We start from the raw sequence: 17,949 nt of genomic DNA, 5'->3' as shown, positions 1-17,949 counted from the left end.
AAAGGATAATAATTTACATTCAAAACACAGACTATTAGTCTGGCTTCAAACGGAGACTATCATAACACAAACTATAATAGCTACGATAATAACATAATATTATAATACCGAAAGTATTGAAACTGACTTCTCACTCCCAAACACCACCTTAATTTTTATACTAAATATGGATCTTGATCTCGGAAGAGAAAGACGGAGGAAAACTAGTACAGTAAGAGTTTAATAATTTAGGTTTGGACAATTTCCCCGCCGAATGGCATTTTTGAAAATAATTTTATGAACTCTCTGTTTCATTTTTCTTCTCTAAGTCCTAAAACTGCCCCTTTTCCTCTCATCCCCGCCATTTTCAGTTCCCCCCACCGTCGTCTCCCTCTATTTCCCCATCGCCGTCTCTCTTCCGTTCGTCTGTACCTATCTCTCCCTCCTTCTCTCCTGCGATCTCCGGTTTGTCACCTTCAACTTCTCCTCTGTGGCTTCTTCTCTGCCGCTTCTCCTGCAAAACCCTAGCATCTCCATACCCTTCGGTTGAAACAGGGTAAATCTTAAATCTCACGCAAAATGAGGATTATGATAAAAGGTGGTGTGTGGAAGAACACGGAAGATGAGATCCTTAAAGCTGCGGTTATGAAATATGGCAAAAACCAGTGGGCTCGAATTTCCTCGCTTCTTGTTAGGAAATCTGCTAAGCAGTGCAAGGCTCGATGGTATGAGTGGCTTGACCCCTCCATTAAAAAGGTACTTCTCCTTTTTCATTTCATGTGCTTTTTTTAGACTAGTTTGATACTGGAGGCTCTTTTTAGATTAGTTGGATTTGTTTCCATTCAATTGTCCAGGTCTTCTGTTTCTGTTCTTTCGTTTCCTCAGTTTTGCAATGCGGAAAATCACCTCAATTTCTTTGTTGTGGTAGGTTCTTTGGACTGACCATTTGATTTCCATGATTACTTTAGACTGAGTGGACAAGAGAGGAGGATGAGAAACTACTCCATCTTGCTAAGCTCATGCCAACCCAGTGGAGAACTATTGCACCAATTGTTGGACGTACTCCATCCCAGTGTCTCGAGCGGTATGAGAAGCTTCTTGATGCTGCTTGTGTTAAGGATGACAATTATGAACCAGGAGATGATCCAAGAAAATTGCGCCCTGGAGAAATTGACCCAAACCCAGAGTCAAAGCCTGCACGTCCCGATCCTGTTGACATGGACGAAGATGAAAAGGAAATGCTTTCTGAAGCACGAGCAAGGTTAGCAAATACGAGGGGAAAGAAGGCAAAAAGGAAAGCCCGAGAGAAACAACTTGAAGAGGCCAGGAGGCTTGCTTCTCTGCAAAAAAGAAGAGAGCTAAAAGCTGCAGGAATTGATACTCGACAAAGGAAGAGAAAGAGAAAAGGAATAGATTACAATGCTGAAATTCCTTTTGAGAAAAAGCCTCCTCCAGGATTTTTTGACGTTAGTGAGGAAGACAGACCAGTGGAACAGCCCAAGTTTCCAACAACGATTGAAGAACTTGAAGGCAAAAGAAGGATTGATGTAGAAGCCCAATTAAGAAAGCAAGATATTGCAAAGAATAAAATTGCTCAGAGACAAGATGCTCCATCAGCTGTGCTGCAAGCAAATAAGCTGAATGACCCAGAAATGGTGCGGAAAAGATCTAAACTTATGCTGCCTGCACCTCAAATTTCAGACCATGAATTGGAGGAAATTGCAAAGATGGGATATGCAAGTGATCTTCTAGCTGGTAATGAAGAGCTTGCAGAGGGAAGTGGTGCTACACGAGCTTTGCTTGCAAATTATGCACAGACACCACGACAAGGAATGACACCTTTTCGGACTCCCCAAAGGACGCCGGCTGGAAGGGTGATGCCATAATGATGGAGGCAGAAAACCTTGCTAGGCTGAGAGAATCTCAGACTCCATTATTGGGAGGAGAGAATCCAGAGCTGCATCCTTCAGATTTTTCAGGAGTCACCCCAAGGAAAAGGAGATTCAAACACCAAATCCTATGTTAACACCCTCAGCAACTCCTGGTGGTGTTGGTCTCACTCCTCGGAGTGGCATGACACCAGCTAGGGATGCTTACTCGTTTGGCATGACTCCAAAAGGTACACCTATTAGAGATGAGTTACGTATCAATGAAGATATGGATGCACATGATAGTGCAAAACTGGAGTCTCAAAGACAAGCTGATTTGAGAAGGAATCTTAGCCTAGGATTAGGAAATCTTCCACAGCCTAAGAATGAGTACCAGGTAGTTATGCAACCAATTCCTGAAGACAAAGAAGAACCTGAGGAGACGATTGAAGAGGACATGTCTGATAGGATTGCTAGAGAACGAGCTGAGGAAGAAGCAAGGCAGCAGGCTTTGCTTAGGAAGAGATCAAAAGTGCTACAAAGGGAGCTTCCACGGCCTCCTACTGCGTCTTTGGAACTTATTAGAAATTCTTTGATGAGAGCTGATGGAGACAAGAGTTCATTTGTTCCACCTACCCCTATTGAGCAAGCTGATGAAATGATAAGAAAGGAACTTCTAGCTTTGTTAGAGCATGATAACGCAAAGTATCCAATTGATGAAAAGGTCAACAAGGAGAAAAAGAAGGGTTTCCAAGCGCACTGGAAATGGACCTACTACTGTCATCCCCACAATAGATGATTTTGAACAAACTGAGATGGAGGAGGTAAACTTTTCTTTGTTGGATGATAAGCTTGCAATTTTCTTACTATTATATCTTCATTTAGAGCAAACAGTTGTGTCGTTTTTTTTTTTGTTTTTTTTATAGAAGCTTGCTTGATTGGAGGTTTTTCTTTTAGAATCTTAAATTTTATCTGTTATGCATGCTTAAAATTGCTTTTTATTTTCTTTTTTTGTAAGAAAAACTTGTGGAAGGCCAAATGAAGTATATAAACAATTGAGCATAGTTCCCTTGAGAACAATGTTCTATTGATCCCTATTATCTGTGCTCTTGCCATTGGATTAGCTACTTGTAATATTGGATTTTTGTTATTGGGGTAGCCACTAGTGGTAGCTGGTGGTTGTAGCTCTTTTTTAGTATTTTTGCCCAAGTATATCTTGTAGATGCTATGAATTGCCGTAGTTTCTATTAAAACTGCTGAGGGTGGTTTGAGTAGTAGCGTGTTGTTGATAGCTGTTTGTGGAGGAAGCTGAGGAATGTGAGTACAGATTTGGGTAGAGAGCATATCCATTAACGAGTTGAACTATTGTGGATTAAGTATTGACTTACTTTGTTACTAAAAACTTCAAATCGATAGTCAAAATGTATATTGAAGTCTAACTAAAATTAACTAGCATGGATTTATTTTTAGCTATTTAAAATGGCTTAAGTTGCAAGTCTAGTATGTGAACTTTGAGGTTTGTGTCTATCTAGTCCCTGAACTTTTAAAACTGTCTAATAGAATCTTAAACTTTCAATTTGTCTCTAATAGGCTCCTAACAAATTCAAAACTTTTTAAAAATTAATATAAACTTGATTTTTGTCCTACGGAACTCTAAACATTCATTTTTGTGTTTATTAGATATGTGAATTTTAAATAATTCGAAATTTCATGGACCAAATTTGTTATTTTAATAGATCAGAGATCAATTAGATACAACCCTCAAAATTTAGGCCTTATGGGTGAAATTTTAATTTGATCAGTAAAATATTAATGCTAACTAATTAATCAACTAGTAAAATTTAGCATGGAGAAAAATACTAATTTGAAGTATTCATAAGAGGTAGTCATAGAAAGTTAGTGTGTACTAAATAATATATTTGCTTGATTAATTTGCTATTAAATAAAACCAATTACTAAGATCTAGATTGATAACCATTTGTTTTTTAGTTTTTTGCTTTTGAAAATTAAGCTTACAAACACTAGGTAAACTGATCTCTTTGATCCTAATCCTAATAAATTAAGGATTTGATCATAATACCCTATTCCTACTACATCATTTTCATTCCTTATTATTCAACCCTTAGGAACAAAAAATGCTATGTATTGGTAGGGTAATTATGAAACCATAACATTTTCTTTACAATGTAACTTGAATAATTATATCCATTTAGAATCTAAAAACTGTGATAATTATTAAAAGCTAACTTAATATCTTATCCAATGATGAAGATCTTACCTAAAAGGAAATTTATAGTCATTATTGTTTATGCTTTTTAAAAATCTTTAAAATGGAGTTTGCTTTTTGGAACTCTCAAAGTTTATTATATGTCCCGACATTTCTTTATGTGTCCATTGATAATTTCAAATAAAGCAATAATGCGTGTTTACTATGATTAACCATTGTTTATGTGCAATTAAAAGTTTTAGTGTTATTTTTTTTTTTGAAAAGGAAACCAGCCTCTTTATGTTTAGGGTTTAATTCGTATCCAGTTTATTCAAGGAGTGTGCCAATACACGTTTTTTTTTATATGATATCTCCAAACAGACCTGTTTACTTTTATAAATTACACTAAATATATTATGATTAAATATGGAGTGTTCTTTTGCTTGTCACATTTACTTTTTTCAATGGTAACTTTAAGGAAGTATTGCAGTGTTATTCAGTGTGGCCAACATGGGCACATTGCTCAGGCTGAAGGGTATGTGCTTTATTGGTCAATGTGTTGCCTAGGGTTCTTATGATAAGCATGGGCTGTTACATACTATGATTCAAAACTATGATTCAGAACTATATGTTGTAGCGGGGCCCCTCCTGGTAGTCATCTTGTGTCATCCGTTTCCTCCAGTTAGTCATCTTGTCTCATCCTCATTAGTGATCTTGTTGAAAATCAATTAACACTTTGTCAATAGGTCTTGACATTTCTTCTTATATAAAAGAACCTGAAACTTAAGATGGATTTTTACATTTTCACTCAAGTCTGCATTGCAGAGTGAAGCTTTGGTATGCCAATCTTGGCATTTAGCTAACTTCCTTTGGAACTTTGTTGTTTTCAATGATTGTAGGCCAAAGGTTGAAGATGATGATGTGTCTTCTTTGCAACCATATATTATTTCGGGTATACGTTCAGATTCACAATGTGCTTTTGAAAAGTTTCAAAGGCCCATTTGCATAAAAGGTAGAAAGGGAAAGAGAAATCGGGGCGAGTGCCTTTGTGCTTATTGGAGGTTCTTAATCTTTGTTGTGTAATGTTTACCCTTTATTTTGTCTCCCTAGTGCTTATTCCTAGAGAGGTTAAGGAGGAGGTTTGGGTGGTGCAGATTATCCCTGTAGAGGAAGCCCTCCCCTTTTCTAGGAAAGGAGAGATGGAAATCAAAGGTAAGGGAAGAATAATGATGGAAGGAAGGTTTTGGTTAGACTAACTTTGAGACTACTTGAAGAAGTGTAATTTTGGGAGCGTCTAGATATAGTGATATTGGATGAAACTAAGCACAACAATTACTGTCGCCAATTAATAGAAGTTTATGGGGTGATAGGCATATGGCATGGTCTGGTTTGGACTTGATTGGGGTGTCAAGGACTCAAGTTGCATCTTGGGTTTATTGGATGGTTTTCTACTTGTTCTTGGTAAATTCGTCATCTCTTGGCTTGTGACTTTCCGAGTCAAGTGTGGGTTTGGTTTTAGGGGTTAATGGTCCTCCTTTCACTAGAGGTAGGAGAGGAGTGGGGAGGTCTTTTGAGGCATAAATTGGTGTTGTTCTAAGCTGATCCTTGGGTTGCTATTTTTATGAGGTGAGTCATTTTCCTCTACTTATCTTGGGCTCCCTTGCATAACTCTGTCCTGGATAAGTTTTAGAAATGGTTGTCCATATTTTTCTAGAGGGAGACACTTGCTCAAGGAGGGTCTTGGTTTGCAATTAGTCAAGTGAGATGAGGTTCTTAAACCTGTTGCTTGATGAGGGCTTGGGTATTAGGAATTTGAGCTTATATAATGGGTTTTTTTATGGTCAAATAGGTGTGGTGTTCCTTCCTTGAGTCTGATGCAATGTGGTTCACAGTGAGTAGGTTTGGTCCTTTCCCATATATTCCCTCTAGAGTCGGGGTCTTCTATGGTGACTTGCACCATTAGTCTCTTTGCATCTGTCAGCAACCTAGCTCTCCTCTATCACCTTTTTCAGCAGAATATTCCAAATAGAAGAAGGGGAGCAAGAGCAAGACTCAAATTCCTCGAAGATAGATGAGGAAAAACAACAAGTAAAATTGGAAGAAGGGTTGATTTGAAAGATAAGAATCATGAAGCTCCCAAAGTTAATAAGTAGAAGGTAGAGTGATTTAGAGGGGGAGAGGAAGTATGAACAATTGTGTAAAACAAATTTAACCTTTAGATTTACGAGAGTTTGAGGGTTAAATTCTTACATTTATCATAGTTTGAAGGTTAGATTATTACATTTATCATTGTTTGAGGGTTTAATTCTTACATTGAAAGTTTAAGGGTATGTTTTTCTTACATTGTAAAGTTTGAGGGTTTACAATCCAAAGTTATTGGTGTCTTCTCTTCTTTATACCTCAATAGTATTGTTTTCTTTTTTCTTTAGTCTCTTCTCTTGAAGGTTGATGTATGTTTTGAGCATTAGTCTGTTTTCATTCGGTCAATAAAAAGTTATGTTTCCTTTTAAAGAAAGGTTTATGATTGAAAGTTTAAGGGTGCAATTGTTACCACCAATATACTTTAGGGGTGGTTTTTACAATTTACCCTTTTTAATTTAATCCGTGTAGTTGCCCCATTGTTAGCAACTGCTCGTGAGGCTTCAACTTTCTTTTTTCTAGAAACAGAAACAATATTTTTCATTGATGAAATTAAAGGCTAATGCTCATAATACAGTAAGACATAGGAAGTAAATGAAAACTAAGAGTGGGGATCAGCAGACGCACCTGGCTATTTCAAATTTCTCAATTAGGTTGACACATCCTTAGCGCCATCTTCATTCCCAATAAAAAGAATTACAAAAGAGTTCTATCAACATAAGTCACTCAAACTACTACTCAATTATTTTGTAGAAATGAAAGGATTCCAATTTACACAATGTCCAGTGTAGAGTGGGCCCCATAAGCTTTTGATAGAGAACGCCGAGTGGAGGCCAAGAGATGAATAGTTCCCAAATGGTCGGACTAATTTGAAAGTTTGTCATGAAAAACCTTTGATTTCGTTCGAACCATATTTCTAAAATGAGAGCCTTGAGTGGATTAGATAATAACAATTGGGCTTTAGAGGATAAAAGAGGACCAACCAAGACTTGAACCACATCAAGGATGCAAGTAAATTTTTGCCAACAACAAAATAGACTAGGAGCGATCGAATAGCAATTGTTGGAAATCCTCACTATTAGCGGAATATAAAGGACAGATAGTAGGGGAAAGATAATGAAACTGAAGTTCGTGTTGCAAGATGGTCGAGCAATTGAGAACCAAGCATCAACATCCAGAAAAGGATAGTGATTCTTTTAGGGCTAAGCGTGTAAAAGTTCTGGACTTAATATCCAAACAAGGTTATTGATTATTAAAAGAAGGATATCATCTGAATTATCGTCTACCATAATTTTGTTTCTCTTCGTGAATATTTTGGAATTCTTCTTGATAAAAGATGCAAATTACTATGGATATATACTAGGTCATTGACACGTGACATCAACTTGTTTTGTCTAACTGAATTAATAAACGAGTACATGCTCCAATTCATCTCACAACATGAAGATGAGGAAGGGTGACCTAGTATCTTCAAAGCAATTGATGGGAGCATCGGTACATTGACACCATGCATAGTCCGCTGATCTTTTGCATCTTCATTGTACCTAGCTGTTATAAGATCAACATTATTAGAAAAGTTGAAAATCTAGTAAACTCCATATTCACTTTGGCCGGATCTTCTGCATTAGGAAAATATTTTTTAAGGCACTTATTCTCTCACAAGTCTTGCGAAATAATGGATCATCTAAAATCAATGGTTGCTGATTGTGGAATTATTCTAGTATGATCCTTTACACGTCCATTGTAGTCCCTCCAGATTTCTCTCATGTGGGTGGATGAGTTTAAGCCTTGTTGTTTGTGGTAGCCTGCTTGTTATGGCTTTTGTGTTTGGTCTTTGTTTCTATGGCTTAACAAGCGGGTTCTTGTCAGTGCCAATCAGAACCCAGAGAAGCTAGTTTCTTTGAGTTTAAGCCTTGCTGTTTGAGGTAGCCTACTTGTTATGGCTTTTGTGTTTTGGTCTCTGTTTCTATGGCTTGCCAAAGGGGAGTATTTTTCGTGGAGTTCTTTTGGAATCAGTTTCTGTTTGTTTTGGAAGATCTTTTCGAGTTTCTTTGGGTTCTGGTTGGCACTGACAAGAACAGTTTTGAGGCAGCCGACTGCTTCTTCTTGGCGCTTCTCTTTCTCCTCTCATATAGAAGATTTGGATGTGCAAGTTATCATATTCGGATGGGCTCCTCTTGATAGAGTTGTCAAGTTTTGCTTTGTATTTAGCTTTCTTCAATTTGTTTTGCTTTGCAAAGGCTTATTTTATTTGTTAAGTTTTTGTTTAACTTCGTTTGTTTAGGTTGTCTTCTTCTTGTTGCCTAAGTTTTCACTTTAGTTTGTATCTCCTCTAGTTCTTTTGCTTTTAGTACGATACTTTTGTGCTTTGAGCTTAAGGCTCATATTTTATCATTAATAAAAGAGGCTTGTCTTCGTTTCAAAAAAAAAAAAAAAAAAAACTGAAAAAAGAAAAGAAAAAAAGACAAATCAATAAGGAAGAAAGCAGAAGGGGAGGTGGAGTTCGGGAGAAAAGCTTCCCATCTGGACATGTATGTAACTTTACATAAAAAAATACAGTATTTGATGCAAAAACACATTAGAAAACTATGTTTGGATAGGTTAGTCTTTTGGAATTGAAGTTTCTTTGCAATGTTCATATAATAAGTGTCAAAACCAACACAATTTTTTTATGAGTTTTAATATTATTTACCATTTTCTTCTTTTTTAAAGTAAAAAACAGAAGACTTTTGCTTTTATGTGGGGAGATGAAGTTGCAAAGGCCAAGCGGCAGTCATCCGTGAGAAGCGAGGTCGTCCAGTGAGAAGTGAATGTCTGAGCGGCAGCTGATGTTCGTTGTCATTTGTGGAGGTTAAGGTCGATGTTTTCGAGGGTTGGGTCTTTTAGGGTTTCAAGTTTCATTGTTTAATTTTTAAATTGGGGGTGCAGTCTTGGGGTCCTACCCCCTTCAGATTTGAAAACATATGGATGGATCATCATCCCTTAAAATTTTTTAAAACTGGTGGGGCAGTATGATTGTTGACGGGTGGCCAATTTACTCTTTCATGAAGAAACTCAAAGGTCTCAAAGTTTACTCAAAGGGTTGGAATAAGGAAATGCTTGGCAACATTTTCTCCCGAAAACAAGTGCTTCTTGATAAGATTAACTCTTTTGATATGCTCGAAGAATCTGGTCCGTTTATTGAGGATAATGCCTTGGAAAGAGAAGATTGTAGAGGGGCTTTGCTTGATTTGATTGTTAAGGAACAAAAAATCTGGATCCAGAAATGTAAGCTCCAATGTTTTCTTGAGGGGGAGGAGAATTCAAGTTTCTTCCACAAATGGGTTTCGGCCCATAAAAGTAAAAGTCTTATTTCTTCTTTGATGAGCATTGATGGGCAGGCTCTAGTCACTGAGAAGGAGATTGTGGATGAGATCCTTAACTTCTTTTCAAGTTTGTATGGCACCTCTGTTCATTTGTGATGGTCTCAACTGTAAAACTCTTAGTTTACAGGCTTCTAGCTCTCTTGAGGCTCCCTTTAGTGAAAAAGAGATTATGGATGTTGTTTTTGAGATGGGTTGTCTCAAGTCCTCAGAATCAGATGGTATGACCGGAGAGTTTTATAAAAAAATCTTGGAACATTTTGAAATTTGACTTAGTAAGGCTGTTCCAAGATTTTTTTAAAAAACAGAATCATTAATAGAAGGTGCAACTAAACTAATGTTTGCCTCATCCCCAAAAAGAAAGAGGTGATTTATGTTAGTGATTTCAGACCCATAAGTCTAATTACCTCCTTGTATAAAATTATCTCTAAGGTGCTTGCAACAAGACTTAAAAAAGTCCTCTCAATTATTAATGATACTCAAATGGCTTTTGTGGAGGAGAGGCAAATTCTTGATGCTATTTTGATTGCTTTAGAGGCCATTGATGAGTGGTCTTCAAAAGGTAGAAAAGGTGTCCTGTTGAAGCTTGATCTGGAAAAAGCTTATGACAAGGTGGCTTGATCTGGAAAAAGCTTATGACAAGGTGGATTGGTTTTTTCTTGACATGGCCATGAAACTTAAAAGCTTTGGTAGAAGATGGAGGAGATGGATTTGAGGATGCAATCCGAAACATAAGGAGACTTTCCTTAATTTCTAGGCTTTTTAGTTGGGTGAGGGAACAAAAATCTGATTTTGGAAGGATAGTTGGTGTGGCATGCAACCTTTAGCAGAAAATTTCCCTAGTTTGTTCTCTTTGTCGCTTAGTTTCTCTAGTTTGTTCTCTATCGCTGCACAAGGATGCTCTTGTGGCTGATTGGTGTAATTTTAGTCCTTCTTGGAATTTGGGTCTTAGAAGAAATTTGCTTTATAATGAGCTTGTCAACGTGATCACCGTTATGGAAACTCTTCATTCTTGGGCCCCTTCAGATGATCGTGATAGTCTTAAATGGACTCTTAATGCTAATGACAGCCTTACTACGACGTCTTTCTTTCTTAAATTAACCAAAAGATCCCCCTCTATTGCTGCTCCCTTGATTTGCCACATTTGAAAGAATAAAATCCCCAAAAAAGTGAAATTCTTCTTATGGTCGCTTGCCTATAGAAGTCTCAACATTCATGAGAAAATTAAAAAAGAAATTCCAGCACACCATGCTCAGCCCGTCGATGTGCTATGCCTTTTTTTCAAAGACGAGGAGACCCTGGACCACTTATTTTTGCATTGCACTTTCAGTAGGAAAGCTTGGTACACTGTTTAGAATCTGTGACGTGGAGGTTTGTCTTCCTAGACAGTTGGATGTTGGAAGGGCTCAAAATTAGAAGTTATAGTCGAAAAGGTCACATCTTGTGAAGTTCTGCTACCCATTCCTTTCTATAGTGTATTTGGAAAGAAATGAATAGTAGAATTTTTTAAGATAACTATAATTCTTTTGATTCTTTTTGGACTATATTGCACAGCTTTTTGGTGGAGTACGAATTACACCAAACACATTTATAGTTATAGCCGTTCTATGATTTTCAACAACTGGAAAGCCCTTATTCTTTAGTTTCTCTTCGGGAGGGCCCTCTTGTCCCTTGCCCTTGGGCTGCTTATCTTTTGTTCATTCTTACAAAAAAGAATCTTAAAATAATGAAATAACCAGGATTTTTTTTTGAATGTGTACCATGCATGTCTGAGCTGAGCTTTGTGTGTGTGTGTAATTATATATTACTATTGTTTGTTATTATTTTAAAGACATGTAAAATTGCATATGTTGAGGCGTGTCGGTGTCAGACACGTGTTTGACACTATCACTTTATCCAAAATGAAATGCCCGTGTTTCCTAGTAATTGATCATTTCTATGAAAACCTTGTGACTGCATTTCATTGATTCTTGATTTTCTAATGTAGTGAAGTACTTTCATTCTAACTATCTATCTGTCCTTTGTTTTTTCCATCTATTTATTTTATACACGAGCATTTAGTGAGAATTTTTTTTCTGAAACAGGCCGATTATTTGATAAAGGAAGAGGCTCGGTATCTGTGTGCTGCAATGGGGCATGAAAATGAATCCTTAGATGAGTTTGTAGAGGCACACAAAACCTGCTGCTTGAATGATCTTATGTACTTCCCCACTAGAAATGCTTATGGACTTTCGAGCGTTGCTGGAAATCATGAGAAATTAGCCGCCTTGCAGGATGAATTTGAGTATGTTAAAAAGAAAATGGATGATGATACTGAGAAGGCTGTCCGGTTGGAGAAGAAAGTTAAAGTTCTCACACATGGCTATGAGGTATGTATTGTTGTTGGAATTATCATGTTTACGTCATTAAACTTCATTCTGTTTTGTTTGGTTTAATTTAATTCTTTTATTTCTTTCACTATTTATTATTAATTCCTTTTCGTGCTGGAAAATGTTTTTCCCTTCCAATTGACACTTATGCTTTATCAAGACTAATATTTCTTAACCATTTGCTTCATTTTCATTACTTTGTACTGGAATGTGCATTTAGAGAATGCTATTGTTTTGAGTAATTTCGCAATTTCTCTTTCTTTTGTAAATATTTCAATGTCATGCCTCGATTGATTCTAAATCCCGTAGGGCCTAAGGGATTAAAAAGTTAAGCCCTGTTTAATAATCATTTCTAAGGGAACCTCTAGAAGAATGGTCTCCTCTCTCCTCCCATCCCTCAATAAAATTTCTATAACTGCACCTCCGTCTTGTCCACCACTGGACCACCAATTACCCCCTCCTATCCTATCCGATCAATTCACATTGACCTGAAGCTATTTACTTTGCAACTCGATGAGTTCAGCAATGGAAAATCTGTGAAAATTACTAAAGGAAAAACATCATCACAATCTCTTAGCCTATCTTGGAAAGCTCTCACTTAGCGGTCCTCCGTTCATTTCTTACAGCACGATCCCTGCTACTTCAAGTTCTTCAAAAGTACACTAATGATGGAGCCACCCTCTGGTCGGGGAAATTCACAACAAAAATGGGCACTATGTTGAGCTCACCTACCTATACCAATCGGGACACTGAACAAAGATTTTCATTCCATCGGAAGATAAAAAACAAGGATGGTTCTCTTTTTACTCGCTTCTGTCTAATTATATGGCTGGCCCATCCCCACCTCCCACCAAAATTCACTTTCAAGGCTGCTATACAAGCAAACCCAATTAAACCAGTCAAGCGTGTTGGTTTGGTTAAGCCAATTCCCCACGACCTGATCACAACCGTCCGATCAATGCTCCGATGAATGATCTCTCTTCCCCCCACTCTGATTGGAAATCGATGGTTGTGATTCAAAGATACCAGCTCAAAAACTCTTGGGCGAAAATTTGTGAAGTTATACAATCAACTCTCATCACTTTGCACAATTAACCCCATTTCTTGACGACAAGGCACTCGTTCATTTTTATTATCCAACTGCTGCCAATTCTTTAACCAAACATAAAGACTGGGTTTTGTTTGGGAAGTTTTGTCTGGATTTTGGATGTTACACTCTTATCTTTCTACCAACGCCAGCAAAGATCATTTGGTGGCTGGATTGATGTCTTTGATCTTCCACCAATCCTTTGGAATGAGTAGATTTTTCAGTTCATCGGTGACCAACGTGGTGGGTTTATTTGCTGCTCAAGCCAAACAGATCGAGTATTAAATCTTCTAATTGCATGGTTGAAGGTTTGCACAAATTTAATTGACCTCATTTTCGCTCATGTTGTCCTGCCTCGAGTACTTGTTGGATCAGAAATCTGTGACTATTCGTGGGATCAACGTTGCAATCAACCCAACCCAAACGACGACGGTGGCGGATTCCTAGCGACGACGGCGGAAAATCAGGGCATTAATTTGGTCGTTGCAGAATTGTAGCATCCTCAAATCAACAAAGGAAAATCCCCCATTAATTCCTTATTGATGCTGACAATTTCCCATATTTTTCTAAGATTCTCAACAAATACAAATTTCAAATGATTTTCCTAATTTGATGGAAAATAATATTTTACAAGATCAGAATATCTCCAATACACCCACATTGACTTACCCCGTTATTCTTCTTGGCCCCAGGGAATCTCCATCCCCCTCCTTTAGTTAACCTTCCAAGATGTCTCTTCTAATCTTTGTGAAAGGTAAAGAACAACTTACAACTCCTAAAAATCCTCCACGATCCTATTCAGACTCTAAAGCCTACCTTACCAGTCCTGTCTCTCTCCAAATGACGATTTCTCTCTTTAGACCTTGGAGGATGCCGTGTTTGGTGATAACCCTGAATAGTCGCACCTTCTAATGATGATCCTTCCCCGTCCCTATAGATTTGAACAGCCCGGTTCAACACCCAATCCCTCCATCTCACCCTACTGCCTGTGACATTCTGTCGACATCTACATCTTGCCCAATCAGCTTACGAGACATGGCCTTCATTCTCTTGCAACATGGTTTATGTGTCATGTCCATTCCCTCTCTTCCACCTCCAAGGACTAAGAAGTCTTGCACAACTAGTAAATGAAATAAATTACAGAGTGAATTACAAAATCCAATCATCAATTTATTATGATAAATCTACGGATTTAGCCGATAGGTAGGGTGCCGAGGCTGTACAATGAAGATAATATCTTGGAATGTATGCAGTCTGAATTCTTGGAAGGAACATGCCCTTGTTAAGAGGTGGATTTAACAACATGACCCAGGTATTGTTTTTCTTCGGGAAACCAAAATTATCTGGTACTAACTCCTTTTTGGTTAAATCCATTTGGAGGTCCGCTTTTATTGGCTAGTTGGTGCTTGACGTGATTGGTACTTCAGGTGGTCTCCTTATTTTATGGCATGCACTTGACTTCGCTGTTCATGATGTTATACAGAGACTTATACTATTTCTATTTATTCATACATCTATGGCGGATGGATTCTATCTCCCTGATTTTTGGCATGAGCTTGATGATTTGGCTGGTTTGGGAGGGGATTCTCGGATTCTTGGAGGCGATTTTAATGTGACCATATGGTCATCATGGGAGAAATCACGACCATATAGTAACCGTCAATATGAGGTTTTTTAACCAATGAATTTCTGACATAACTCAAATGAGAAAATTTTATAAATGTTTTTGAAGTTGTGAATACAAGGTGACAACTACTCTATTTATAGCAAAAGTAAACTAATTCTTATCCTAATCCTAATTAATAAGAGAAACTTAACAAAAGTAAACTAATCATAATCCTAATTAATAAAAGAAACTTAATTGTAACCCTAAATAATAAAATAAACTAATTCTAATCCTAATAAACCAAAGAAACTAATCCAAATCCTAATCCTTATAAATTAAGGATTTGACCAGAATACCCTATTTCTACTACATCATTTCTTTTCCTCCCAAAAGAAACTCGTCCTCGAGTTTTAGAATGAATGAAGGTAAATATAAAAAAGTAAGTTGGTCGAATGGAGACATCTTGGAATATCCAACATCAATAATATCGGTCTTTTTGTTGGTGCAAAATTGGGCACCCTTTTAAGGACTTTGGCCTCTCAGTCATAGTTTCCAATTGACACTCTTTCTGTAATCACCTTTAGGTGCTTGGAGTCTTCGTATTATCTTATTTCCTTTTATCAAGAAAATGTTTCTTATATAAAAAAAAAAAAAAAAGATTCTAAATCCTGTGTTATAACTGCGCTTTATAAAATGTTGATATGGAATCATCTTTTATCTCTCAAACATTATGGGAAATGAATAATGCAGAGAGATAGAATTTGTTATTTGTTTACAAACTTGGAACTCAGAACTGTAATTTGTTATTTGTTGACGTTTCAGACACGGGCAAAACAAAGCCTTTGGCCACAAATTGAAGCAACTTTCAAGCAGATAGACACTGCAGCTACAGAGCTGGAGTGCTTTGAAGCTCTTTCAAAAGCAAGAGATGTCAGCTGCTTCACATCGGATTAGTGGTATCTGGGAGGAGGTTCAGAAACAAAAAGAGCTCGAGAGAACTCTTCAGTTACGTTATGGAAACCTTTTGGGGGACTTGGAAAAGATGCAGAAAATCATGGTTGATCGCAAGACGCAGGCACAAAAGGAAAAAGAGATCGCTGCTGAGAGTCACGCTCTTCAGTTGGCTGAGGTTGAGCCTAACCAAAACGTTGGAGAAAATGCTGATTGTTCAGTAGAAGCAGTTGATTGTGAAAATTCAGTGCCTGTTACCACCTCCATTGAATTAACGGGTGAACAACCAAACTCATCTGTGGGACATGAAAACAAAACTAATAAGGCCATGGATATCCACACTGAGAAAGAAAGTGTAGCAGTGAATTTGAATATTGGTTTACCTGATAACAAACTACCTTCTGCAGCGGGAGATGCATCACTGCCTGACAATGGCTTTGAAGAGTCTGATAAAAGTCAAACCATTGATGTTCCTCGTCACGAAAACTTGGGCCCTGATGCAAATGGCAGTTCAGATTCGGTTGATGGTGCAACTATTGAAAATGATAAATGTAGTACTGATATTGTCGAGGAAATCAAAGTTGTTGAAACTCAGCACCCTGTGATTGAAAATGAAAATAACTCAGATATGCATTCGATTAATCTGGAGGCGGCTGCACCTGCATCTAAGGATGGTCCTGTGGATGATGGCAACACAGGAGGAACGGAATCAAATGTCTAGACAATGTAGAGATGATTCAGGTTCTGCTGCTTGCCTGTCTTTCGGGTAGGATAAGAGGGAGAATTGTTGATTCCATGAAATAGTGTTATAGATTTAGTGTAAACAGAGAAGGTGGGTTTAGAGACCTCCAGAGGGGTTAGATCTGAATTCCAATTAGAAGGCTGCTTCTTACAAGTTTGTCTCTAGAGGGAGATGATGTGCTGAAACAAACCCCTTGAGGATGATGCACAAGATTTGTATTGCTTTCTTTTTGTAGGACTTTTTCTTAGAAATATTTTATTAAAGCTTCATCTGGAAGAGTATTGATGAAATTATACTGTTTCATTTCTATCACTGGCCCTCATTCAACTCATCATATCAGGTCTTTGATTTGCTAAAAAAAAAAAAGTTGAAAGTCTAGTAGTACGGGTTTTTGTCACTTTTCCACTTTAATTTAATGGACTTTCCAAGTTTTGAAGGTCGAGTATAAATTATTGTTTCTTTAGGTGTGAGTACATAATGGGTAGATTTTATAATTTTAAAAGTCAGAAAAAGAAAATCATAATATTAATAAAAGGCAATGAATAAATATTTGTAATGGGTAGATTTCAATTGTAATGGGTAGATTTAATTCACAATGTGAGTACATAATGGGTAGATTTCAATTGTAACACGTTTTCTATGAATGAAATTCGAGCTCGTGTGTTAGAGAACCTTTTCCCTTTGAAATTGAAGTATCAATTGTTGCAATATCGTATTTGACTGCAATTCTTCTAATAGTATTTGAGATGATTAATTTAACTTTGATCAAGTTTGTTTGTGAGTGATTTAATTTAGAACAAGATCCCCAAATCTTTCTTTTAAAGCTTTATTCATATGATTAGTTGATTCAAATTTTGTACAAGGAGGAGTCGTTTGTTTGATTTATTTTTGGACATTCTCTCTTTAATTTTGGGTTCTTGATTAGGGGTGGCCCTATCACTTAGAGATAGGTAGGACGAAGGATGAGAGATTGGATCCCCTCCTTTTAAGCTAAAAAATTCAATATCAACTCAATTTAGTGTAAAGGTCACCCAAGGTCAAGATCCAGTTAATTGAATCCAAGAGGCGAAGCCTATGGACCAGACATGTTCAAACTCACAAAGTCCACTAAATAACTCTATAAGCTTTTACATTTGAAGGGTCAAAATTTTACAATTTAAAGAGTTTAGAGAGAATTTTCCTAACAAACTCTCAAAAGATTTATAATGCAATTTAGAGGTTAAAAATTTATACTACAAATTAGGGGAAAAAAGAGGAATACTTGTACTAAAAATTAATAAAACCAAGTTCATTTCCTCGAATCAAATTTGATGTCACAAGCGTCGAGTTGTCGATCCTTCCTAGCCAACCAACACGAATACGAAGTCGTTTTTCATGTCACAGACATCGAACACATTTGTGGAAACTTTGTCCTTGCATGTTCTATACCTAGGACGATTGGAAACAAGCATGTTCACCTTTATGTAAGTTTCGTCCAATGCTCCAAAGCAATTCTGCATAATTGAACAAACTACAGATAAGTACTATGACCTAGGGCTATCTTATCAGTATGGATTACAAGACTAGTTGAAGCTTAAAGCACCTCCATTGTGAATCGGTGCATGTGTTTGTTATTGGTTGTGGTTTCTTCAGCAACTTAT

General features: G+C 37.2%; 1 pseudogene; it reads left to right on the top strand.

The window, feature by feature from the left end:
• Positions 1 to 245: 245 nt before the first annotated feature.
• LOC116403721 lies at positions 246 to 16,640 on the top strand (annotated as a pseudogene).
• The last annotated feature ends 1,309 nt before the right edge of the window (positions 16,641 to 17,949 follow it).

This window comes from Cucumis sativus, chromosome 1, assembly GCF_000004075.3.
Source record: "Cucumis sativus cultivar 9930 chromosome 1, Cucumber_9930_V3, whole genome shotgun sequence".
NCBI lineage: Eukaryota > Viridiplantae > Streptophyta > Magnoliopsida > Cucurbitales > Cucurbitaceae > Cucumis > Cucumis sativus.
This window is presented reverse-complemented; position numbering and strand designations above follow the sequence as displayed.